The sequence below is a fragment of the Anthonomus grandis genome, chromosome 14 (genome assembly GCF_022605725.1).
Source record: "Anthonomus grandis grandis chromosome 14, icAntGran1.3, whole genome shotgun sequence".
NCBI classification, from domain to species: Eukaryota; Metazoa; Arthropoda; class Insecta; order Coleoptera; family Curculionidae; genus Anthonomus; species Anthonomus grandis.
In genome coordinates this window covers 11,099,080-11,125,373 of record NC_065559.1, presented here as the reverse complement: position 1 = coordinate 11,125,373, position 26,294 = coordinate 11,099,080, and the positions used below count along the sequence as shown (strand labels likewise).

At 34.2% G+C, this 26,294-nt stretch overlaps 1 protein-coding gene and 2 long non-coding RNA genes across 5 annotated transcripts in view; 2 read left to right on the top strand and 1 right to left on the bottom strand.

The window, feature by feature from the left end:
- Positions 1 to 8,096, top strand: part of LOC126744605 (uncharacterized) — a 29,608-nt gene extending 21,512 nt beyond the window's left edge. The window contains exon 3 of the long non-coding RNA XR_007663252.1: positions 7,867 to 8,096. This is a non-coding gene — a long non-coding RNA (uncharacterized LOC126744605). The remainder of the gene's footprint in view (positions 1 to 7,866) is intronic.
- The window catches only part of LOC126744587 (dachshund homolog 2), an 842,630-nt gene that overhangs the window by 209,555 nt on the left and 606,781 nt on the right, over positions 1 to 26,294 (bottom strand). The gene's annotated exons all lie outside the window — the stretch shown is intronic.
- LOC126744606 (uncharacterized) lies at positions 21,619 to 24,891 on the top strand. Its single transcript, XR_007663253.1, has 3 exons — positions 21,619 to 21,778; positions 21,838 to 22,003; positions 24,797 to 24,891. It is a non-coding gene; the product is annotated as an uncharacterized LOC126744606 (long non-coding RNA).

Sequence of the window (26,294 nt, the reverse complement as noted above, 5' to 3'; positions counted from 1 at the left end):
TTCATTTTCTAAATCACTAAAGTTTTCTTCACCACTGGAACTGTCATCAAGAGTAACGTCATCTTCAAACACTGAAGATTCACTCACCTTTCTCTTACTTTTTAATTTTGTTACAGGTTTTACGTTCTTTTTAGTTGCGCATCTTTCTTATTTTTTATAGATTCCTTAGCTGTTATCTCTCTGGATATTTTTTACGAACTCTTTTCACTGCTCCAGATAAAACAGGTACAGGCGTTACTTCATCAAGAGCCTTTCCGGGAGTTATATCGTCATCAGGTACTGATGACTTGTTAGGGTTGAGGAGACTTAGCTCTAACTGATAAGTCATCCGTCTGGACCGTCTGCAATGTTTCTGTTTCAGGATTTACTTAAGAGGTGTCTGCGTTAAAAAAAGGATATTCCAGGATAATTAACGGATTAAATGGATAAATCCCAATAGATTTAAATGCAGAGGCCGCATTTTGAACAGTTGCTGAGTTTCCCCATCTTCGACCTAACAGCTTACCAAATTGAAGACGATTAAAAACCCTGTTTGGCTTATTTTGAACCATAAAACCATTCAGCGTAGAAGTTGCTTTTAAGAGATTTAAAGAAGGCGCGATCAAGAGGCTGCAGGTAGTGAGTGGTATGCGATGGTAAACAAAACAAAATTATATCATTTTGCTCAGCAAATTCTAGTAGGTTCAGGTTGGTCGTATGGGACGTGTGACCATCTACTATTAGTAAAGTTTTACCCGAGGGCTTTCTTGAAATGTGTTCGTAACCATTCTTAAAAAATCTCGCTATTAACGTAAGCCGATTTTTCCGACATTCTAATTTTAGAACCCGGTAGCATACCTTTATGCCAGTCTTCTTTTTAATTTTTTCCTTTGAAAATACAATATGGGGGGATAAAAGTGCCTTCTGCGCTACAACATGCTATGACACTAATTGTCTCACCCTTTTCCCCAGGGGTTACGCTTGGAACCCATTTTGATCCTTTTTCGGCTAGTACCTGACCACCCCTAGTGTTCAGCTGTAATCTTGTTGCGTCTGTATTGCATATATGCTCGGGTTTATCATAAAAATTGTGTTCAGTCATAATTTTCTGTAGATCCGAAAAGTAATTATTAACGGTTTCTCTTGACATTCCCAAAGCTCGCGCAATTGAGGTGTTCTCGGATTTTCTGATTGAAATTTCAGGTATTCGCTTTAAAAACAGTTCTAACCATTTTTGGCCAGCTTTACCTAAAAAAGACGATAATAAATTAGCAATGTGGTTTTTTTTTTAATATACCTTCTTTTTTATTAAATTTATTTGGAATCCCCAATCGTTCAGCTAAATTAAACGCCATGATTCTTACTTCTCTTCTGGTGGGTGCAAAGCCTGCCTTTTGCAGTTTTTTTATGTGACTGACTATTTTTGTTTCGACGTTCGAGCCCAAAGAACAATCTGGCTTCAGACGATTACAGCTATCGATGTTATTTGCCTTTAATCTGCGCTTAAAAGTTGTTTTTGGCATCCCAAATGCTTTCGCGGCTTCGTTAATGCCCATACCGCCATTCTTCACAGCATCAACTGCATCACCTAATGCTCTAGCCGTCCAAGAGCCTCTTTTAGGTGCGTTTTGTTTTCGGATATATTTATTGGGCATAATCCTCAAACAAAATAGGCTGATCCAACTCTCCTCCACTTAAGTGGGCCATCTATTCTCAAATAGGAGGATAGATGGACCAGTGTCTACCTTCTAAGATATGCCAATTAATACACCTTGTATATGGTATCTAAACACTAATCCAACAAAAATCGGTTAAACTTACCTGATTTAAAAAAAAAATAAGATTCTCAAAACTGATATAAAATTTTTGCACGTGGTGATTTCAACTATCGTAAATAAGATTCGCGAAGGTGAGTTATAATGCGTTCCAGTCGCCGTCTCAAAGGCAACTGACGCTAAGAAACAGAACCGGACAGGTTAGTCTTGCCCTGTTGCCAAACCTTGCCGGATATTTTGAGTGGATCGTCTACCCTCCTGGTCCATCTCCCATCCTTTTACCCTATCAAGAATTATTATTATACTGCGTTTGTACAGAAAAAGAGTTTATAATTTGTTGGTAAACGAATAAGTTTTATATGCCAATATTATTCAAGGAGAATTACTTTTGAAATATCTAAAAATCATTAACCCTTTTAATCCAGATTTTTTTTTTGACATTTGGCATACCTAATCTAAATGATTTTAATTTTAAACGAGTTCTTATGACAAGTGATAGGACACTGATGTCCCAGTAGGATTTTTTGGTGAGATGCATTCGTCTTAAGAGTTATTTACCTTGACATGATATCGCGTCGAACAATCTACACTCAATGGTATTCAGACATCTTGCACTAATGTTTGATGTTCTTTTCAATTTCTCTTTGAGAGCACTTTGTTCTTATAAGCCCGATTTTAGATAAATTTCGTCATGTAAAAGTGCCGGTCAACTTTTCTGATCCTTTTATAAGCTTTACACTAGTTCTCGCATATGCTATCAGTGACTCCGCTAGTTTTATAACATACTGAACAAAAGTAGTTTTTTTGTGATTTGTTTCTTTGAATATAATAAAAAAGTGGTAAATCGTCAATATTAGAGATCTGTAGTAGCCCCTTTGCCGCCACTTTGCACATGGCAACATACAAAATCTTTGTGTCTTGCCATCTAAAAGTGAAAGCTCCCTATTACTAGATCTTATTTGGGATTCCTCTCTTGCTATTTTTGATTTATTAACTTAACTGATGTAAATCATTTGTCAAAACATTTTTTGTTTGGTCTACTATAGAAATGAGCCTTTTTACTACATGACCATGAAAGGTCCCTTCAGTGACTTGTTTCTTTGCCATTATAAATATTTAGGTCAAAAACGCCACATATTGTTCATATTTTATTTCCATATTTTACTGGTTTTAGTGACAATAGAACTGTTTCATGATTAACCTACCCTTAAAATGGGCAATTGATTCGTCGATACTCTGAACCGTTGCGTCACTTCTTACCCGAGGAAAGGTTATTTTGAAACACGATCCTACTTCGTTCATGTAGTATGTTTCTGATAATTTAAGCTGTTGATTTTGCATTTTATTGTCCACGATATCAGAAGATATGCTATTACTCTCCTGTGATCCAGATCTAGATGATATAAGAAAATTTTCATCTTGTACGCTGTCGTCACTACTATGGGACTTCTGAGACTCTCTCTAAGTTTTCTATATAAGTTATATATCATATTCCTTATAAATCTAAATAGTAATCATATTATATTACCACATCATTATTTTATATTTAACGTTCCAGCATTTTACCCTATTTAATCTTTTTATATTAATTGTTTTAAAAATCAGTTCTGAATTAACTCTGTACTAGATTAGTCGTTTTCTATTTAAATAAAGTTTTTTTAAAAAACAAGTTTTGTGGCATCACTATATAATTGGCGCAGTCGGTAGGATGGACTTTCTAACGTATTTAGGAATAAAATACGGTTCGTCTTAACAGTTTATTGAGAGATGAACCTTAATTTCGGGAGTGCGGATTTAAGGACTTTTACGTCGTTTCGTGCATCTAACCAGTTAAGTGAATTGAGCAGCTCAACAAGAAAATCCAGGAACAGTACAACGCCACTGAAGCACATCAGCGTCGCGACAGCAACCAGTTCAGGTTTTCCAAAGACGAAGACTTCAAAGGGATATTGGAGGACACGGCACATAGACAAAATACTGGTTTTGCTGTAAGTATATATGTCATTAAGAAAATCTAGTCTTGATAGTGATAGCTCATATGAAAGTTCATTATCTCGGATATAAAGGATAATAAACCATAAAATCATATTGTTTTCACATACTTCAGATCCCAGAGAATCATATAGAAATGATTACAGAATTAAACCAATTTTTGGCAGTTTTCCTCGAACCTGAAAACCTCGAAGTACAATGCAAAACTCAAACCACCTTGAAGAATCTTAAATAAGTTTTTCTAATAAAGAAGGGTTCTTGCAAAATTTTCTACAGAAAACAAGTATTCAAGAAAAAAGCTACGGTAGCCCTCTAGTCCTTGACGCCCCGAACTTAGCGTTCAAACCAGAAGCTCTTCCGAAGTTTCACATTCAACTAGAAAAATTGCACCGGGATACGCTAATGGTTAATCCAATAATCCCAGTGGAAGAAACCTCATATTCAAGCAAATATTACATCCCAAGCCTATGGACAATTACCCTGAATATAGGCCTACTAGTAGCAGTATTGATTTTCCTCATTAAGAAAAGAAAGGTGTACAGAAACTGGTCCAAAGACAATGACAAGATCCTCTTTTCAGGATGTTCCTCTCCAACCAAAAAGCCCGAGAGTAAACCTTCCAGAGGGTGCTTCATTCTAAGAGGGGAGGAGATATATATCATATTCCTTATAAATCCAAATAGTAATCATATTATATTACCAAATCATTATTTTTGCCAAATCATTATTTTATATTTAACGTTTCAGCATTTTACCCGATTAAACCTTTTTATGTTAATTGTAAAAATCAGTTCTGAATTAACTCTGTACTAGATTAGTCATTAGAACGAAACACTTAAAAAATAATTTATAGTGGCATATTTATGTAAAAAATACTTTTGCACTTTGGGTTGCCAATTTTCTATAAAACAGTAATAAATAAATAATACAGAGTACTAGAAATCTAAATATAATACTAAAATGTGCACTGGCTAGATGTACACACTATTATAGGATCGCGTGCTCAACTACTTGCAATTTGTTGGTCCAGGTTGCCAACTTGCGGACTAACATCCCACAACTAAAAAGCACTAATATGTCCCAGTTGCGAAGTGTTTTAAATACGTGAAACCCATTTTATTGAGCTGTGAAAAGGTGTAGGGCATTTGTGTCCCTATAGGAGTGGAAGAGTTCTAATGGTGATAATATCCCTTGGGAAAAAAAACAGTCGTTTGGTTATCAATCTGTTAATTGCCGTTGTTTAATATTATTAACATTACCAAACCTGTAATAAGTACAAAAATTGCTTTTTAATGTAACGGGTAACTCGGTCAACAGCAACTCTGCTATTAGAAATACAATTTTTATTAATAACTTCTAACGACCATAATATATGTTTCCAAGATGAACAATAAACTTTAAAATTAAAATGTCAACAAACTTGGATACTTTTTTTGTTTTTGCGTGGGCTATTTACCTTGTTGCTAATGTAGATTAATAATTGTAGAGTCGATAAATACCCTAAATTAAGTTTTGCTAATAAGAGACTAAAAACTACAATTAATGCAAGTACCTACCAGCAAAGAGCTAAAAAAGACTTTATGAAAGTTTTAAACTAATAGTTTAGCAAGCTCTTTATAAATATATTTTACAAAACAATAAGAATAATCTTATGTTCTATCTTACACTGCACAACTCAATGCAAGCCAGATCACTATAGTTTTAATAGACTAGAATCAAAAAATTAAGTTAAATTTTTAAATTTTTAGTCATTTCTTGGATCGTAATTAAGAGATTGAAAGGAAAACATATTAAGAAATATTTTCGTCATCAAATAACTCTTTCAGGATAAGTGTTTGTGGTGAAATCAAAGAAAATTCCATCAATTCTATCAAAGTTTGCAAATCAAAGCTAAAATGAGAAAAATTATTAAGGTCAATTATTTGACAATAACTTGTTTTATTTTTAAGGCTAGTAGAAGAGAAACCTTCTAAATTTTTTACCTTTTTAATAGACATAACTAGTGCAAAACTCAATTCGACGTGACTGTGGTGCCATAAACATTTATAGCTTTTAGAATTTTAGTATATTCTACAACAACTATTATATTTTATTATCGTTTATCTCGTACGCTAAATTATTAAAAAGAAAAAGAAAATAGATGTATACGTTATTAATTGAGCGTATGAGATCTTATGTTCTAAATTGATATTAATTTAAATAGTTACGTAATACTAATAAACTTTAAGTTACTTAGTTTATGATATACGGGGTAAATTATTTAAAAAAGTACCAAGGTACTACAGGGTGGAGATAACAAAAAAATTTTCGAGAAAACCCCATAAACGGTTTATTTCTTAGGAAAACTTTTGACGCAAGAAACACTGATATACTTTTAACACTTTAAGAAAGGATGTTATCGTCCATTTTTTTTTTGAAGAAAGGGTCAAATATCTCATTAAAAAGTGCCCCTAATTCCCCATACGTTGCTGCTTAGTTTTTATTCTTTTTAAGTCGATCCACTTTGCAACCAACTTACCAACAATATGTTTGACGAAAACTACAAAAATCGATTTAGCATAACTTTAAAACTTAGCGTTAAGTATATTCTCACATACAGATTATCTTCAAATTGTTGTCGTACAATCATAGACAATTGTTACTTCGCGACATACATCAATGATACGTGCTTGCGGAACTTTAAATGACGTGTCAAGTCTCACTTCAGTCAGCACTTCGCCTTTTTATGTGCCCCTACAACAAAAAATCCAGAGGACTTAAGTCTGGTGACCGAAGGAGGCCGTTCAAGTGCTCCCTTTACCCAATCCAGTGTCCTGGAAACGTGTGATTTGAGTATTTGCGCGAGATTCGCAAATAATGCAGTTTTGTCGTGTTCATTATATGCAGGGTCATTCTCTATGACAGTTTTAAGAGATGGAGCCAATTATATTTGGGAATAAACCCAAGTACATATTACCTGTTAAATTTACAGGGACGAAAAAAGGAGAAACTACAATGGAATTTTCAAAGATATCATCACTTAACCATTTGAAAATAAACTATACTCATCTGAAAAATACACATTAAATAGGACATCATCCATAATTACTTATTAAATCATAATTTTGCAAAATTGCAAGCGACGATCAAAATCTTCACTTACCCCTCCAAAAATATTAATTTTGAAGGAAAATTGAATCAATTTTTGAATTGTTGGTATTTCATAGTTGCCAGATTCGCTATTTCCTAAAATTATGGATGGATTTTCAGAAAAAAGAATGGCTAATGAAGTACTATTTAATCCCCATTCTTTCATTAAAAATTTGGTAGATAACATCCCCTCTTCAATTGCGTTTTTTGATTTTGCGGAAAAGATCTATTCCACCTAGTGAAACTTTCTAGCACATTTTTAACGGATCATTTTGTATATAATATAATAGTAGTAGGCAATTTATTATCAGTTTAACAAAACTGGACTATATACTTAATCAAGTTATTGCCTTATTTTAATTTGGTGCTTAATGTTAGCAAATGCGGGTTATATTTTTAATAAATAAATTGCAGCTAAAACCAATTAAATTCCTCTTCTATAATTATTATCTCTTATAAATGTATGTGGTATAATAGCAGTATTACATATCTTATAATAGAGAAGTCCATATTTAGTGAAAAACCTTCATAATTACAGCAGCCAAGTCAATCATCATTTAGTGCAACTCTCAGTAATCTACTCAACATTTGTTGTTTGCGATTCGATGTTCGGACAGCACCCCGCTGCGAGTGATGGGCATTAGGCGAGCCCATACTACAGGAGGCCCCCCACTTCCTCCACTACCCAACAACTAATTATAACACTCATTACCAAAGTTTATTAATCAATGTTCGGCAGTAATCAGTGGCAGGTTCTTATATAGGAATAACCGCCGTGATGTATTGATGTTATGCTTTGTTGGTATTGTGTTTGTCTTCTTATACTATCTATAATTACGTACCAGAAGTATAGATATAGATGCAAATTAAACTTTATAAATAAAATTTAATTAATAATAATTAATAATAATAATAATGATAATAATATTTTACACTGTTGCGCTAAACATTAAGAAAAATATAGTGGAGAATTAAATATTTATCATTTTAGATCAGTTTCAATACATTGAAAATCTGCAACCAGAAGATCCTTATAAAAATTTAGAAATGTGGCAAAACCACCGTACTGACCACATGTAACTTTTTCGGAGAAACTTAAGAAGAGAGTAGTCAAGATGTTAAATACCAAACCCTTCGCAAAAAACCAAATTTCTGCCCTGAATACTTGGACAGTACCTACCTGTACTATTTATGTTGGTTATTGTTATTGTTCGTATTTGTTCATTGTTTAAACTAATACAACTATTGTAAATTTAACAAAAAACTGCATTTTTAATTTCTGTTTCAACTTTATAAAACGTGCTCATTGTTACTCTATTCTAGCAGTCCTTAATCAACACTTATAACCTATCCGCCTAATGTACGTGACAGTGTTGTCAGATTTCATGGATGCTACATTCTCCCACTAGTTTAAATTAAAAGTTTAATATGTAAATAGAACATTGAATAAAAGTGAAACATGTTAAACAAATTAAGTTTTGAAAACACAGTTTACAAATAAACTCTATACTTAAAACTACACTGGACAAAAAACACCTTAGTCTAGGGGCACGGTTAGAAAGTCTTTAAAATGCTTCGGCTTTTTTCTTTGCTTTTGGGGTCTTGCGTTCAGTTTTTTTTTCCGGGTCTGGATTCGTAGTGTCACCTTCAGGTTCTACTTCTTTTTGATTTTCAAACTTTTTTAGTTTCTCTTCGATGAGTCATTAACAAAATTAACATTGTTACCTGCGTGTTGCTGGTTCGATGTTAACGAGTCATTTACCTTGGTGTTTTGCTGGTTGTTGTTAAAAGACTCACTTCTTTGCTTCCGTAGATATACCTTAGCGAAATGTCCTGGTGTCGAACAGTAGTGACAAGTAATCCTATTTGCTGGACATGAATCCTTGCCATTTAGATGCCAGTTGTTGCCACAGCAACTTTTTGTTTGGATGACCTCTCTCTCTTCTGGGCTGGTGTTCTTGTGGTTGATTCGTGTTGAATATATGAGTTGGTTTTTGTGTTGTTTTTCTTCACACGATTGACTGATTCATGGTTGTTATAGACCATTTGTGTGACCTGTAAATCTGTAATGTCAAACACTTTTGCCTGAGAGATGAGCTGTGTTAAAGAAGGGTTGTCAGTCATAGCATAACGTCTAAGTTTGGAAGATATTGTTTCCTGGATTATCTGTGACTTAATTTCTCGATCTCTATCCACAAAACTGCAATCGGTGCCTAGTTTTAGCAGCCTAGCATAGTACTCATCTATAGATTCACTATCCAATTGTTTGGCTTGGTGATATTTATAAATTCCGAATTCAATGTTTACTTTTGGTAAAAAATAATTGTTCAATTTTACCTTGGATCTCTCGTACTTTAATGTAGGGTCAACTGAAACTGTAAAAGAGTTTGTTACTGTTTGAGGTTCAGGTAGAGAGCTAAAAATGTCGAAAACTCTCCAACATAGTGTAATAGCATTGGCTCTTTCCTGTTGTCATTGGTTATACCAGAAGCCACTAAGAAATTGTCGAATCCTCTAATCCATTTCTGCCACTTTAAACCAACATTTCCTGTGTGTACGTTAAAACTTTCGATAGCACTAAGTTGATTTTTTATGTTTAAAGTTTGCTAAGGTTTCTCTGAATTTACTAGTCGTGGTTTCGTTTCTCATCGCCAAAATGTACTATTTATGTTGGTTATTGTTATTGTTTGTATTTGTTCATTGTTTAAATTAATAAAACTGTTGTAAATTTTAAAAAAACTGCATTTTTAATTTCTGTTTCAACTTTACAACATGCTCGTTGTTACTTCGTTCTAGCAATCTTTAATCCACACTTATAACCTATCCGCCTTCTGTACGTGACAGTGCTGTCGGATTTCACAAATGCTACACTACCCAGGCTTCTATTATCGGGATTTTAATATATTCAGGATTTTTTAGATTTTTTAATTTAATATATTTAGGATTTTAATAGTTCAATACTGATATTATTGAGCTAGACAGAACGACACGCCGAACGCTGACGAAGTTTCGATGTCTACATACGAATGCATCAACAAAAAAACTTTATTTATGTCTTAAAAAACACGGTTGGGGAATGGTGAATATCTACAAGTTATGCAAAACCCAACAAAAAAGTTTGTGATAATAATTCTTTGAGTCCCACGAAAGATAATTGAGATTGGTAGTCCCAGGGAGACCGAAAGCCTAAACCTGCAGTACAGAGATATCGAATTTAACATAAACTCAAGCCAATAAGATCAAACTGCATGGATGGAGCAGTTCTACATGGCAAGTTTCCAAAGAGCCAACAGCCGGATAATGTTGACAAATTGTCTTCATTAGCATGGCTGAATCTGGCTACATCAATCGAGAGACCGAGGATTTATTTATGGTCATCCAAGATAGAGTAAGAATTTTATACAGTGAATGAGTCAATTGAAAACCTTATTGCAGATTGCTAGCAACTTGCAGACAACGCCTATCTATATCATCACTACCAATCTGCTAAAATTATTCACCAACTGGCTTGTAAGGTTAAAACAAACATAAATAATAAATACATATCCAAACTATTATTAACCTATTACGAGCGTTAACTCCCTCTGTTACTTTAAAAACTAAATTCAATAAAAAAAACATAAGGTTACTGACCCTTATGTGCCAGGAAGAGAATAAAGAAAGAATGGCAAGATTATGCTACAGTCGGATAGGGTGAGTTACTAATAGTTAGAGGACGCCACGTAATTAAACACCATAATATCAACCGAAAGGCGTCAATACTATTCTCTTACTTCCCTGAGACCCAACCTTAACCAGTAACAATTAACTCCCAAGTTGCACAATACCATTCAGCTGGTCAGTAAACCTTGAGCTCTTTAAAGGGAAGAAAAAAATGATAACTATTAAAAAAACTATTGAAGTCCTTAGTTGTCCTATACAAACTTAGTTGACAGCCACACTCTGTATGCAGGTAATAGGATTACAGAAACCTTGGTTCAAATACTATACTGTATATTTTATCCTTAGTTAACAGTTGGATAAAGGTAAAAGTGCAACGTAATAATAGTATTCTAAATAGAGGATGATGCTACAACGTTAATTTAAAAAATAAAACAGAGAAATTGTCAATAAAGAACTAGAATTAAATACAAGCGCGAGGTTAAGCTGTGCTTAAATAATCACAACCATAAAAGTTAAGAAGTCAAGAGACAGAGATATGTAGAGTCAAGCCACTCTACATATCCCCTTAATGAGTATGCTTCAACCACAGCGAAGCAGAACTCCCCAAGTAGTGGTCACCGGGTTGATTCTTGAAGTCGTACAGCCTCAGTACTCACAATAAGTCGATGAACCGTCCCACAAGGCAGGGACAGAACCATTAACGGTAGTAAACCCCAAAGTTAAAGTTTTAAATAAAAAAAGAAACCCTAGAATTCAACCATCATAAGTATTCCAGAACCATCCTTATAAGAACCAAATAAATTATATATAATGACTCACCTCCACGAAGGGTTTTTCTTCCTCTAGTACAACAAATCTAGCTCCAAACAGATCACTCTGTATGGTCAAGTAATTCCAGCAATAGCAAAACCTCTAAAGTAACAGCAATTCTTCCCCCGATAGCTGCCGATGGAGCTACAAAGAGCGAAAAGATAAATAACCTATGAGCATCAAGCTCCTGGCCTTTAAGCCATAAAACCAAAAAAAAAAAATTACTGGAGGAGAGTAATAAAACTTACTTGGTAGCCTCTTCCAAAGAATCTGAGTCCAGTGAGCCGATGTTAAGGCTCGCAAATGAGATGAGTAGTGGGCCCGTGCTTCGAATCCTCAAAATCCATCCTGAGAATGGATTTCAATCATCCTCAATCGTATCAAACATCAAATCAAATGGGAAATACCACTAGTGGCAGCACCGGTTAGATTCCCCTTAACTGGGAGCCAACGAACCTGACTTAATTGGCAAAAATTACCGCACGCTGCTCAAGCACTTTCTGGCACCACTAACACGGCTGAACTAAGATGGCCGAATCGAAACTCTCTATTTATAGAGACGACGAAACTACCAGAAATCTAGTGCTATCTCTCTTCTTTGTCAAAGCAAAACGATAGAAAAAAACAACCCATTCACATCTGCCACAAGAGTGACGAGTAGTGACAACAGCTTCAGCTCAAGCCCGTTGCCAAGCATCGCCGGCGAGAACACAACATACAGGTGGAAGACGTCATGCCCGAGTCAACACGAACAAAAGGACGTAAGACAAACTCCGTAGGCATCAGAAATCCGGCATCAAAGCCCTACCGGAAATGACGGTCACAGGCACCGCTGCCAATGATTTTCAGGGTGCCACCTTAAATTGTGTAATTATTGTATTTATTTAAATAAATTCCAAAAATACACCAAAAGATAGCCGAATCATCCCACTGAACCAACATCTCAGATCTAATCTATCGCGGTCGGCCAAATATCCTGTGATAATGAATCAGTTCCAAACGTGGCGTGACAACATTCGTAAGATTTTAGGGTATTCCTTGGCAACGCTGTGAGTACTACAGCGCCCACATGATTTAGTCAGCAAAACCCAGTTACGTGAACTTAGCTAACAGGCGCCAATTGTCAAAACAAACTTTAAGATAAAATCAAAACATTGGCCTTCAAAAGAAATCCTCTCCCAGAGATGAAATCTTACAAAACAAGGCAAACGGGGAATGCCAAGAGGTCAGTAAATAGCCACCATAAAATTATGCAAGCCGCCATCACAGTCCGAACGGTTCGCTCACAAACGCTAGGACTCTCAGCACTTCCACTCGACAAATTCTGTATAAGGGCTATAAGATAACAATGAAATTCCCCTTTTAGAAAACAAACAGGATATCGTGACCAATTAACAACAGATAATCAGTTAAAAATACGAAATACCGGCTCAACAGAGTGGTACCAAACTGAGATCACACAAGAGCGAAACCAAACAGATCAGTCACGTCACAGGGTGGAAAGGCCCTTTTAAGGGACTCTTAAGGGACAAGGTCAGGAAACGCTGAAGCGATAGTCTCGGGGTAATGTTTTACATTGCCACTATAATGGCCCCTTAAAGAGAATTTATTAATAAGGTACTGTACTTATTATAGTCAATGAATATTCAATTACTATTACAACAGTGTATCTTTGTGGTCCCAACCTAGCAGATACAACCTATTTGACAATTTCAATCCTTTATAACAAGAAAGGTGGAGGCACTTAGTAATCCTCGATTTCTGAGGTCCCTAAACAGAATTGACCCGTTACAGGCTCTCAAAAAGGGCCTTTTTGAAATCTGTCTATCATATTATCAATACAAGCCATAAGTAGTGTTAGAAACGCGCACAATAGTGAACGTTCTTTACTACTTGGTTATGCCGATTTAAATAACCGCTATACAAGGCTTCGATACTCCACAATGATATCGCTCAATTTCTTCCAGTCAGGCACCATTCAGAATTTTTCGGACTATATTTATACTGATAGGTGCCAAAATTACCAGTGGAATTGTAGAGACTTTGTTCAACGGCCAGATTTACTTTAGTTTTATAGCCTGGTTTTTATATTTTGTGATTTTTTCGGTTTTAGTTTTGCGTTTTTGGCGATAGTGCCAATGTCCTATGCGTCGCTATAGGTCGATCCCATTTGTAAATAATTGTACACCATATTACAAATATCAATCTGAAGCAGCATTAGAATAAGGCCTAGCAGTTCTCTATTGGGACACACTAATAACAACAATCTGTTATTTACTAATAAGGACCAGATGTCTGGAATAATATTTGACGTCGCAATGTCATTGACTCATAATACAGAGCAAACGGAGGTGGCGAAAATAACGAAGTACAAAAACTTGGCAATAGAACTGAAAAATATGTGGAACCTAGCAAAATTCCCTACAATACCATTAGTTATCTTGGCTAAATGGAGTAATGTCTACACTTTCAAGAAAAATCTTCAGAAAATTGATTAATTATAGAAGAGTGCGAAATTTGCACAGCAGGCTGTTCCTCTATACACCTATAGACCTACTATGTCATGCGGATATTTCCAGAATAGCAAAGAAACTAAATTATTGTTTTACTCGTTCAAAAAATATATACCGGCGCAAGTCGTAAGCGGTAACTGATAATTATATTAATAATAACAATAATTAAATAATTAAACTTATTTAAAGCTTTTGATACATATGTAGTTAGTTCACTAACTTACTCTTTTGGTATTATAGGATGAATTAAAAATGATGATGACTAAAACGGACAAACGGACAAAATTTGCAAAGAAAGGCTAGAACACTCCTAACGAAAGCCAGTAAGCATCCCCTGCGTAGAACAAACTACGCTACCTCGACAAATGGGAGGAAGGAGAATGGACGATCTAGAGACGCAACAGACTCAGCAAATCAGTAACTTGCGATCCTTTTTTTTTTTAAAAGTTTTTTTTTAAAAAACATCGACATTTATCATGGAGTATGTATGTGAAGCAGATGACTCAACACCACTTCAACTCCCATGCATCATAGCACCGACCAAAAAAAAATTCAAGCTTGGATGGAAAAACCACTACATGGACAAGAGGTTTAACAAGAGTATGTCGAAATAGCGGCGTTGAACTACTGGCTGACGTCGGTACAGCTTTTCCCTGAAACTGAAGGGTTTCTTGTGGCTATCCAAGATCAAGTAATACCAACAAGAAATTATTTAAAATTTTCGGTAGGTGACTCGATGGTTGTTAATGGTACAAAGTGATAGATTTAGGTATGGATGTGAGACAGGTGGGTGTCAAACTTTTGCACCAACGGAATATAAAGAATAATATGATCTAGTTGCAAAGATACAGCATCAAGAGCTCACAGAAAAACTAAACCTCTTATCAGCAGCCAAAGTACCATAATGTAACTATAAGCCGGAACTAGTACTTAAAAATGAGCAACACAAATTGTATTATGATCGCACTGTACTTACAGACGAGTAAGTAACATTAGGCCTGACCTCATATTAATCGATAACATTTCTAGGAAGACAAACCTTATTGATGTAGCTAATAAACTAAGAGCAAAACATAATGAAAGATTGTTAAGTACAGGGATCTAGAACATCAGATACGATTACAATGGGAAATGAGAGAAGTGTGGACAATTCCAATTATTGTGTCGACAACAGGAGTAATACCAAAGATCCTGATCGAAAACATAAAAAAACTGAACCTTAAGGAAAGCATCTATGACCTAATGCAGCTGAAGTCGACGCTATTATTTAGATCTCGAATCGTTGGAAAGTTTATTCGAAGTGCAGAATAACGTCAACTATATTATTTGTTAATAAAGGTAAACAACAGGGTCCGATAACATGGAAAGGATTCCAGTTTCATCCTTCTGATATCTGAGATATCTGGGCTAAGTGAATGATTTTTTTTGTTTTTAAAATTTTAATAATAATAATAATAATAAGAAGAAGAAGAAAAATATTTTTACTGCCTACGTCGATTATAAGAAAGTCTTCGACTTGGTACCACACGAATGGCTTATAAACATATTAAAAGTGTATAAAGTTGAAGGTAATACTTTGTCATTTCTAGAGAGCGCTATGACAAGTTGGAGAATAATGATCCAGCTCGAAGTACAGGGTAAAAGCGCAGTAAGTACAAACAACATTCCAATTCGAACCGAAATCTTCCAAGGGGACTCACTGAGCCCATTATGGTTCTGCCTTGCTATGAATCGTCTTTCGAACCGTCTTAACTCTACCAACTATGGGTTTAGCATCCGAGATAATAACACCGAGATTGCAAAGTTAAATCACTTACTGTATATGGATGATTTAAAAATAATGGCTGCAACTAGGAACCAACTAAACCAAATGCTGCATATAGTAGAAGAGTTCTCAAACGACATCGGCATGCAATTTGGACTAGATAGATGCCGCACTTTCAATATAATCCGAGGAAAAATTCAGCCAGGAGAATATCAGATGCAGAATGTCCAGACCATCGAGGCGATGGGCGAACACGAAATTTACAAATACTTGGGGATGAAACAATCACAAACGATTGAACAACAAACAATGAAATGCGAACTGACTAACGAGTTTGTGAAAAGGGTAAGACAAGTTTTGAGAACCAATCTCAACAGCAAAAATATGTTTAAGGCACTTAACTCCTACGCATGTTCAGCTCTTAGTTATTCTTTTGGGGTAATTAATTGGAGTAGAACAGACATAGAAAGGCTACAAAGAAAAGTGAGGACCCTACTTACTAAAACGCACAATCACCACCCTCGAAGTGCCACTGAAAGAACAATGCTTCCCCGCCACCTTGGAGGAAGAAGATTAATAGATCTGGGTAAACAACTTGAAAAACAAATCACTTAAGATCCTATTTTTACAGGCAAGGAGAAAATTCTACGCTGCATCGCGCAATAAATTAAATAGACGATTCCACTCCTCTAAAACTTAAGAGCGAGGAAGCGCGCAGCTACCATCATACGGACCAGGAAAAACTCCGCATCTGGATGGAGAAGCCCCTTTATGGGCGGCATCCTAATGAGATCAGCCAAAATCATGTTGACACTGCTTCGCCGAACTATTGGTTGCTATCAGGTCTTACCTGTTTCCAGAAACCGAGGGCTTTCTACTCGCCATCCAAGATCAGGTTATACCAACAAGAAATTATCTCAAGCACATCATCAGAGATCCCTCCGTACAAAACGACAAATGCCGGTATGGATGCTAAACATCAGAGACAATCCAGCACATAATAGGAGGATGTCAGGCCTTTGCAGCGACAGAATACAAAGAACGGCACGACTCAGTTGGGAAAATTTTACATCAAGAGTTGGCAATGAAGTTGGAACTTATTACAACAGAGAAGGTTTCGTATTATAAATATACTCCAGAACCCGTAGTGGAAAATGACCGATATAAGTTATATTGGGACCGCAGTGTACTTACCGATCAACATGTAAGGCATAATAGACCAGATCTTATTTTAATAGATAAAATTTCCAGGAAAACAAATCTAATTGGCGTAGTTATACCGAGCAACAATAATCTGCAAGAGAAAAACACTGAGAGAATCGCCAAATACAGAGATCTAGAAATTCAAATCGGAAGGCAATGTAGAATGGATAATGTTCAGACCATCCTAATTGTTATATCGACAACAATTGTAATACCGAAGAGTCTACTGGAATACCTTAAGCAACTAGGAACTGGCGAATATCTATATAAGCACATGCAAAAGGCAGTACTACTGGCAACTGCTCGCAGCACCCGGAAATTTCTAGGAGATAACTCTATATTTCAGGTCACTTAAGGACACCGAAAAGGCCCCCACAGACCACAGAGCTTAATCCTTTTGATATCGCAGGTATCTCTGATAAGTAAATGATCCCTCCCCCTCTTAGAGGGAGTGCAAGCCTTAACTGGCTGTAAATAATAATAATAATAATAATATTAAAAATAATCTGTATCTGAAGAATTCTAAGTGGCAATGGAAATAAATTATCAGGATATATCTAAAATAAAAAGTTTTCAATTTTCTTGCATATAATATGCACTTTTTGCCACAGAGATTGTTCTTACTTCTGGTATCATGTTTGGGGGATAGACATTCTGAAAAAAAAATAAATTCTTTAAAAAATAGAACCGAGTCTAAAATGTAAGTCTGGACTGAATATACTTATGATCAGCTATCACACCAGAATGCATGCCCACATTATTAGATATTACTCGAAGAGCATCTGGCTACCCCAACCTCATTAATATAAGCTTTTCAATTCAATCTTTTATCTAGTAGAGCCCCCAAGAAAAAAAACCCGTCTCAGACGAGACTCCTGCTCTTTGTAATATGTATCTAATGCATAGACTTGCATGGTATAATAATTCAGAAGTCTAAAGGCTTTACGAGGAGTGATTTCCAAATTGCAAAATTCCCAATAAGAAACGTTTAAAAGATCATCGTCATCTGAGGGAAACTCGTAAAAATTATAATTCTTTTACTTTAAAATAAATGCTGTGCATAAGTAATTTTAAGAACAAAAGAAAATATTTTAAATAATTTGGATCTTTCAGATTTCAGATCCTCTTTTAAGTATGCGAAAATTAGCAATCGAGTTTGAATGCTTAAAATGTACTATTTCTCGAATTCTTAAATTGAATTTAAGATAAGTTCATTCAAGTTCATTCGGTTAATTCTTTTTTACTGATGAAGCTGGATTTTTAAAAAACGTCATTAGTCACTCTCTTTTTCTTCTTCCGCTGCTTAATTAATGGATTTTTGTGATCACCTCTGAGCAGTTTTTCCTATCTCTAGTAGTTTACTGAATACATTTTTCTGTGATTACTATACCTGTCCAATGTTTTATATTTTGGGACCACGTCATCCTCTTTCTGCCTAAACCCCTTCTTCCTTGCTTCCCCAAACAGGACGGACCATACGTAACATGTTGTGGATCTTATTCAGCTCACTATTTCTCAATTTCTGTCTTCGCTATTTCTATTCGGCATTTGAGTTTTACGCCTGAAGACTAGTCTTCACATAACCATGTGCCCAGGCAGTTAAACTTTTTTCTTGATAATTAACAGTCAGCTGCCAGAACTTTTAGATGATGTGCCATTACCAATACATGCTATTATGTATTTTATGCGTGGTGCAGTATAACTACATTTTATGTATGTGTTTTATTATATATGAGTTTATTTGAAATTTTCAAATTAAAGTTTTTATTTAAGCTTAAATCTAATTAAATAAAAATAGATTTTTCAAAAATTACTCATACTATCGATATCAGTACGATTTTTTTTTGTAGTAAATTTCGTTCTTTTTAAATAACAAAGGTATTTTTCTTTTAATATACAGGGCGTATGAAAATAGCAAGAATGTATTAGAGGTAGAACAGCCCTGAAAAGCACAATTATCTAGTTATGTCCCTAGCAGAATGTTTTAATGACGCTTTTCTAATAATGAATAAAATTTCGTAAAATTGTACAAAGTAACTGCATAGAAAAGGGATGTAGAGGAAAAAAAATTATTAAAAAACTATTTTTAAGCAAGCCATCAAAATTCGACTTACTGGATGAGAAATTGACCTCTAAACGCTTATGGACGTACTTTTTTATACAAAAGGGACGTTTTTATTTTATTTTAGTAATTTTTCAGATAGTGACCTATAGTACTTCTGCAGTGACCTATACTAAAAAAAATAAATACAAACAAAAAAATTACAGTTTTCGTTTCTGATTATAATTGTAAGATCCATATTTTACCACCTAATGTTAATAAAATAAAAATAATAAGTTATTATAATAAAATTTTACTGTAGAGTAAAACTTTTTCAGATTCCAGCGTCATTATCTAGATAGCCAATCATTAGAAAAACTGGAATTTTGCCTTTACTATTAGATACAAATTATGAGCTTCGTTAAAAAATATAAAAACAGAATTTGTTTCTTTTAGGTATCTTTAACAATATTCTTAATATATATCTATAATATATCTTAGTATACATTTCTACAGTTTTACAGACAAGTATCATTCATATTTATTACATATTTTGAAATTAGCATAAATTGTCTAAAATTCTTTTACTAGTTCCTAAGTATAAGTAAAAGACGGTTTCTTAAAGTGCCAAAGGCTTCCAAGAACTTCAAAGACCATAATAATTATTCTTTACAAATAAAAGACTTACAAAATCAATATCTAATTAAATATGTATAACTCTACTATCATTAAGATAACAAGCAATGAGTAGCCATATAAAATATAGAGCTTATGATGACTAATCGAAGGTGCCACCAGCTCATTGAATTGATTTGAAGCTTTTTATATGTTTTAACTTTTTATTCACTAAACTAACAAAAAAAATTATTTAAATGAAATTGGAAGCATCGATAAGTACCATATTAGAAAGTGTCTTTATTCCTTTACCTTTTTCAATTATTAGTTACTTACATTTTATGAACCAAATACAAAACTAAAAAAAAAAACAAATTTTTTCCATAATTTCAGTCCCACTAAAAAACAATGTTTGCAAAAGTTCTTTTAAAACAAATAAAATATCAAAAAGCAATTTGAGCCTCAAAATATACAATAATAAAAAGTAAAATAGCACGTTACGTGAAAAAACAACTTTGTGTGAAAACAAAGTTTTTCCATTTCTCATATGCTTCATATAATGCCACGCTCAAGCGATACTGATCTGAAGGAAAAAAGCTTGCCTCCCTCATATCTTGTTTCAGTTCACGTACTTATTGATTTTCACTGTTGATATTAGGGGGTGTTTTGGATGCTTTTCTAGGTCAAATTTTATTTTATGTTATTACAAATCACAATAGCGAAGGTTTAGGGGTCAATGAAGGTATCAGTGGAAACTGTCGTGAGAGACGTGCCTGCTATACGAGCTCTATAAAATAAATTGAACGAATGTGAACTTATAATATAAAAAAACTATACCATTGTTAAAACACCTATGTCGCCTAATTCTAGATTTGAATAAAATAAGTCGTACCTCTAGGTCACGATATTTTTCACCGCGTGCTCTTTTAGTAGATTTTTGGTTACTGAAATAATGTTCGATTGTTAGTCAACGTATAAGAGTTAAAATGAATAAAATATAATCATAAAAATAAGATAAAATACAATGCTAGTAAAGAATTTCATATTTCAATTAAAAACTTGTTCCCGAACTTTCCGTTCGTCTCTTGTCGTACAACGAGACGTACCAGCCCCAGCGACTCACACCCTACCTGAGCTATTGTATATACTTTAACATACACGATAATATATAATTTTCTATAATCGACGCTTTCCTTACCATACTGGTATAGTTCATGTTCCCCAGTGGGGTTGCTAGTCTTGCATTAGACGCCTTCTTAGCTTGGGTATAAGGAAACGCCTTCTAGATGTAAAAACTTCTTCTTTATCAGTCTTCTCCAATTTACTTTTGAGTTTTCCACGCGTGTCGATTTTGGGTAATTCTAAGCCAGTCTTTACCCACTATCTTCATGATGTTATCCGTCCATCTTCTTTGTGGTCTTCCTCTATTTCTCTAGGCCGCGACTGTATTACTCTTTTTGTCCATCTCTCCTTATCTTGTCTCTCTACGTAATCGGCCCAGATTCATTTCAACTCGACCACTTTCTTGATTATATTAACGATTCCTCCTTATCTCCTAATTTCTTATCCTATCCCTTAAAGACATTCTCAACATTGCACGTTCCGTTACTCTTTTAGGTACTCTAAGCCGACTTGCGCTATATTGGTGTAGTGTGCTTATCTCCAGATCATAAGTTGCCACAAGTAAAATGCACAGATCGTACAGTCTTCATTTTAAACTCATTGAGATATTTAGATTTCTGAAAATGTATTTTAGTTTGACGAAACCAGCCCAAGCTAGCTGCAGACAGATTTTTGGTTTTTCTACCTCAGCTTAACAACCTTTTCGAGGTAGATGTATTCAGTATCATTCTCAATAATCTGGTTATCTAGAACGACCTGAAAGTTATCTGAGATGATCACTTTCGTTTTGAAGACCTATGCCCGTAGAGGCTTCGTTTAACTGTTCCAGCATTTCCCCCAGTTTCTCCAAGCTGTTAGAAATTATAGCAATGTCATTAGCAAATCGCATTTGGCTCAGAAAGGTCACGTCCTTATTAAAACCTTTTTATTGTCATTCTAATGGTTTTATCTGTTGCTGCAGTTCCTCGAGATGATCTTCCGTTCTCATGGTATGTATGTTGTAGGTCGCAATATATGTTCGTGAATGTGAATGAGGCAATTAGTAGAATTTTTGCCTCCCCAGAATCCGTAGAGCTGACTGACAGATCAGTGTGAGATTCTGAGATAACAACTCTACTTACCAGGAGTATTATTCTTTGACGATTGGACATCTCACGGTTAATTTACTCAGGTTTTGGCAGGATAGAATGCTGCGCTTGCCCTACGTATTGACAAGTTTATTTATTTTAGCCGATCACTGTGGGTCCGATGCTACGGATTTTCGCCGTACCACAACCATTGAGAATTGCTCCAGTCATGGTAGTCCAATTTCAAGCCGATCCAGGATCATTTTCTATGCACCTTGAGCTGGTACTGGTAATCAATGCTATCCTTCACCGGGGAGGATGGATAATAGGTTATTAGATTTGGATAAATAAAGGGATTAGAGATGGATTTGGGAGCAAACCAAGGGTCGCGTGGGCAGAGTCGTATCCTTAAAGTAGACTTATTTACTACTAGTCTACTTGCTACCCCCGCGAACCAGCAAAGATGATTTATGAAATTAAATGCATGAACACCAATATTTTAGGATGCAATGAAGTTCGATCGCCAAATTTCAAGAAATTGTCATCAAAAAGAACCTTATCTAATACTCGGGAGATGATAGAACACGAAACAGAGACTACGTGGCTATAATAGTAAAAAAAAGATAGCTAAAGTAGTGATAGGTTTTAGACCTGTATTGGATAAAACTACACTATTAAAGATCGGATTGGGCTGCTTGATATGAACATCATTCAGGCTTACGTATCCTCAGACGAATCTCTTAAAACATAAAATAAAAAATATTTATCAGACCATAGACTGATCAAAACTTATAAAAAAAACATGGGCTTAGTATCATCATGGGTAATTTTAACGCTAAAATATTACAGGGTACAGTTGATAGCATTATGGGAAGATACGGTATAGGTATGAAAATGAAAGAGGAGCAAGACTTATATAGTTCACAGACGGAGCAATATGTAACAAAAATCTTTATATATGAATGCTTCCGGAGACACTTCAGAGAGAATTATGAGAAACCAAACTGATTCTATCAACAAAAACGAAAAATTTTAAAACTCCGTTACCTCAGTAAAACTATATCTAGACGCAGAAGTCTTCTCGGACTAGAATTTATTAGTTGCAAATGTCATACGATTCAAAGTATTTCGTAAGAAAATGATTCCCAAAGAGGACATTGAAATATTGAAAGAAAAGATAATCTAGGAAAAAGTCAAATAAGAGGTTAATCAAAACTTTTCTAAAACAGCTGAAAACACTACATAAACGACATAAAAGAGTAATAGAATAATAAAATAAAGACATCTGTTACTCCAGTAGCATGTGAAAATCTAAAATTAAAAAAAAGGAAAAGAAACAAAAATGTTTATCAGACGAAATATTGAAGATGATGGAGAAATGACAAAAACTCAAATAGTTCAATTAATTCAATAAACTCTACAAGAATATACTGCGGAAAATAAAGAAAGCAAAAGAGATGTGCCTAACTAAAAAGTGTATGGAAATTGAAATTCTTCAATAAAAAAATGACGACTGATGCAAAAAAAAGTAAACAATGCAATACCGACATAATTTTAGACCCAAGGGGCCAAATTTTTGATTTTGATTTTTTGGCAAGAATTGGGACCAAACTGAAAAAATTAAATGAATATAATATGCAAGAACTATTCGAAGATACAATAAGAACACCACCCAAAAAACATAACTCTTAAAAATAACAAGTACAGAAGTTAAAAAGGCTATTAAACGACTTTCAAATGGAAAATCACCAAATCCGATAGTGCGCAAGGGGAAATTTTGAAACTACTAGAGGCGTCCCAAATTACAACTCTTCCAGCAACCAAGTAGGCTATTTAATTATATTTATGAGACTGGATACTTGCAAACAGATTAAAGCAAAAACAACAACGGGAAATGCGAGGTCCACAGATTTAGAGTAGGTTGTAAGTAGTAATGCAAAGAGCGAGGGATGTCAGATGCGACGAATTTGCATGCTTTATTCACTTGGAAAAGGCATTTGACATAGTGTTGCAGATGAAACTAATTGCATTTCTTAAAATATCGGCAATTGATTGATGGTGAGGGTATAAGACTATAGTCAAACCTATATCTCCAACCAAAAGTTACAGTGCGGGCAGGGACGCATACTATCACTAGCCTTATTTAATATATATTTCTAAAATTTATTCAGAGAAGCTTTGCACGAAGAAAAATATTACGCAGACATAGTATTATAAAAAATGGTCAGCTTATCAATAATACTAGATATGCAGATGACACAGTACTAGTGGCAGATGGTCTCCAGAAATTAATAAATAATTTTGTTGTAGCAAGTAATGAATACGAACTAAGACTAAGCTCTGAAAAGACTAAATTAATGATACACCATTGGAAAGAGTTAGTAGAGAAAATATCCTACCTGGGCTGTAATATCGAAAAAGCCACCAGCGGTTTTAATCGCCTTAAGAATGTCTTTTTTAACCTTTCTCTTATTATCAACATACGCATTCAAGCATTCTCAGATGCTACGTCTTTAATGTTCTCCTCTACAACGTAGAAAGCTAGAGTTTTATCGATGCTACCACCAAACGCTTAGACACATTCTAAATAAGGTGCTACATTTAATATACGTTCTTTACAACTAATAGCATGATATTGGAGAGGCTCAGAAGAGACAGGGAAATTATTACTACCGTAAAAAACAGAAAACTGGTCTATTCTGCAGTAGCGAAGCGTACGAGTAGACAAGGTAGACACTGTCTACCCAAAATTATCCAGTTATTTGTCATTAATTTATCACGTAATTATTTCATGTAATTGTTGAATTAAAATTAAAAAAAAAAACACAGAACATAGCCTCTCCTTACTATTATTAAATAGTATCTAAACAGGATTAATCCGATGTTGTGTTTTTTTGTAAGTAGTATTTATTTTTTTCTTTTTTATATCACTACATAATTTTTCTCTTTGAGTTAATATTTCATGCGCCTTCATTCTCTATTTCATTAAATTGAATAATATTGAATACACATTTATTTCTAATTAACGATTTTCATTGTTTGTCTACTCGAAAAAAAAATTCACGCTTCGCCACTGCTATTCTGGCCACATTACACGTAATGATAAATATCGACTTTTTCAGAAAATCCTACTACCCTAGAAGATTGAGGGCAAGCGAGGTCCTGGACGTAGGCGTATATCCTAGATGGCCAATCTTACAAAAACCTTTTAAAATCTAAATTTACAATAATCTTAAAAAAATACTTTTTGGATCAAAAGGTTCTATTACATAATGGCTTTGTTGATTCGTCAATTATTTTTTATTTATGGTTTTAGTCTTGTTTTATTAAAAGAACTAAAAAATAGAAAACGTAACTAGTAGTAGGTTTTTTTTTGAAAACATTTTTATTTTCTCCAATAATGTTTACATGTGTATATTAAAATTAAAACTCCCTAGTCAATGCATGCAAGCATTGGTTACGAGAGTAACTATTTTGCTTCTATACAGTCAGCCTATGCCTAAAAAAAACTAAGTATAAAAGAATATTATATAATTTTTTTGGAATAATTATTACTAAATGGTTGAACACATCTTATATTTTCTGGCAATTCATTAAATACCTTAAAAGCTTTTACAATAGGATTTCCCAATCCTATGTTAGTTCTTGTTTAGTTCTGATAAATGTTATTTATATTTTTTGTTGGATAACTATGTATCATATTCGTAAAAGTAATGTTTTTATTAGATTTTTGCTTTTTGTGGATAATTTTATATACTAGTTTACAATGTTCTATTTTTAGTATTTTATTAAACTTATTACGATGTAATTCTTGATAAAGTGTATCTGTATGCATAAGCCTATCGTAATTAAAGAGAACTTAATAACTTAAAAAGAAAATAATAATACATTTATTTTGAAGAGTTTCAACCGTAGTAAAATTAGTTTGAGCACACACTCCCCAAATAGGGACTGAATACCTAAGGTTAATGCTTCATCAATTATTAAGCCCAGATACCGAATTTTCTCAACTTTGTGAATGTGAAAATCATATATACCAATATTAAAGTCATCAATTTGTATATTTTTTTCATTAAATAACATACATTTTGTTTTATTAGAATTAATTTTTAATTTATTAAAATGCAACCAGTATATTTTGAGATCGGCATTGATCTTATTCTCTAGAATAACCTTGCTACTACCTATATAAACTAACACAGTATCATCGGCAAAAGTGAAGTAACGCGCAGTAAGATTAGCAAACTTCAAGTTTAATACATACAAGGATAACACTGAACTACGCGTATTATTTAATTTTACATATTGTTTCCTATTTTTGAGATATGTTTTAAGTAAATTAAAAAGTACTACACTGAATCCCATTTTCTTGAGCTTTTTTAAAAGTATATCGGTACTCACAACATCAAGTGCTTATTATTGTCGACAAATACGGCCACAACTAATTTCTTTTTATCCAATGCTCGCGATATGTAATCTACAAAAGCAACTGTTGCGTTAAGAATATTACTGCTCTCAACAAACCCATATTGGTAATCATCAAGTGGGAAATATTTATTAATAAAAGACGTCATCCTTTTTTTAATTATTTTCTCAATAATTTTAGAAAAAACACTTGTT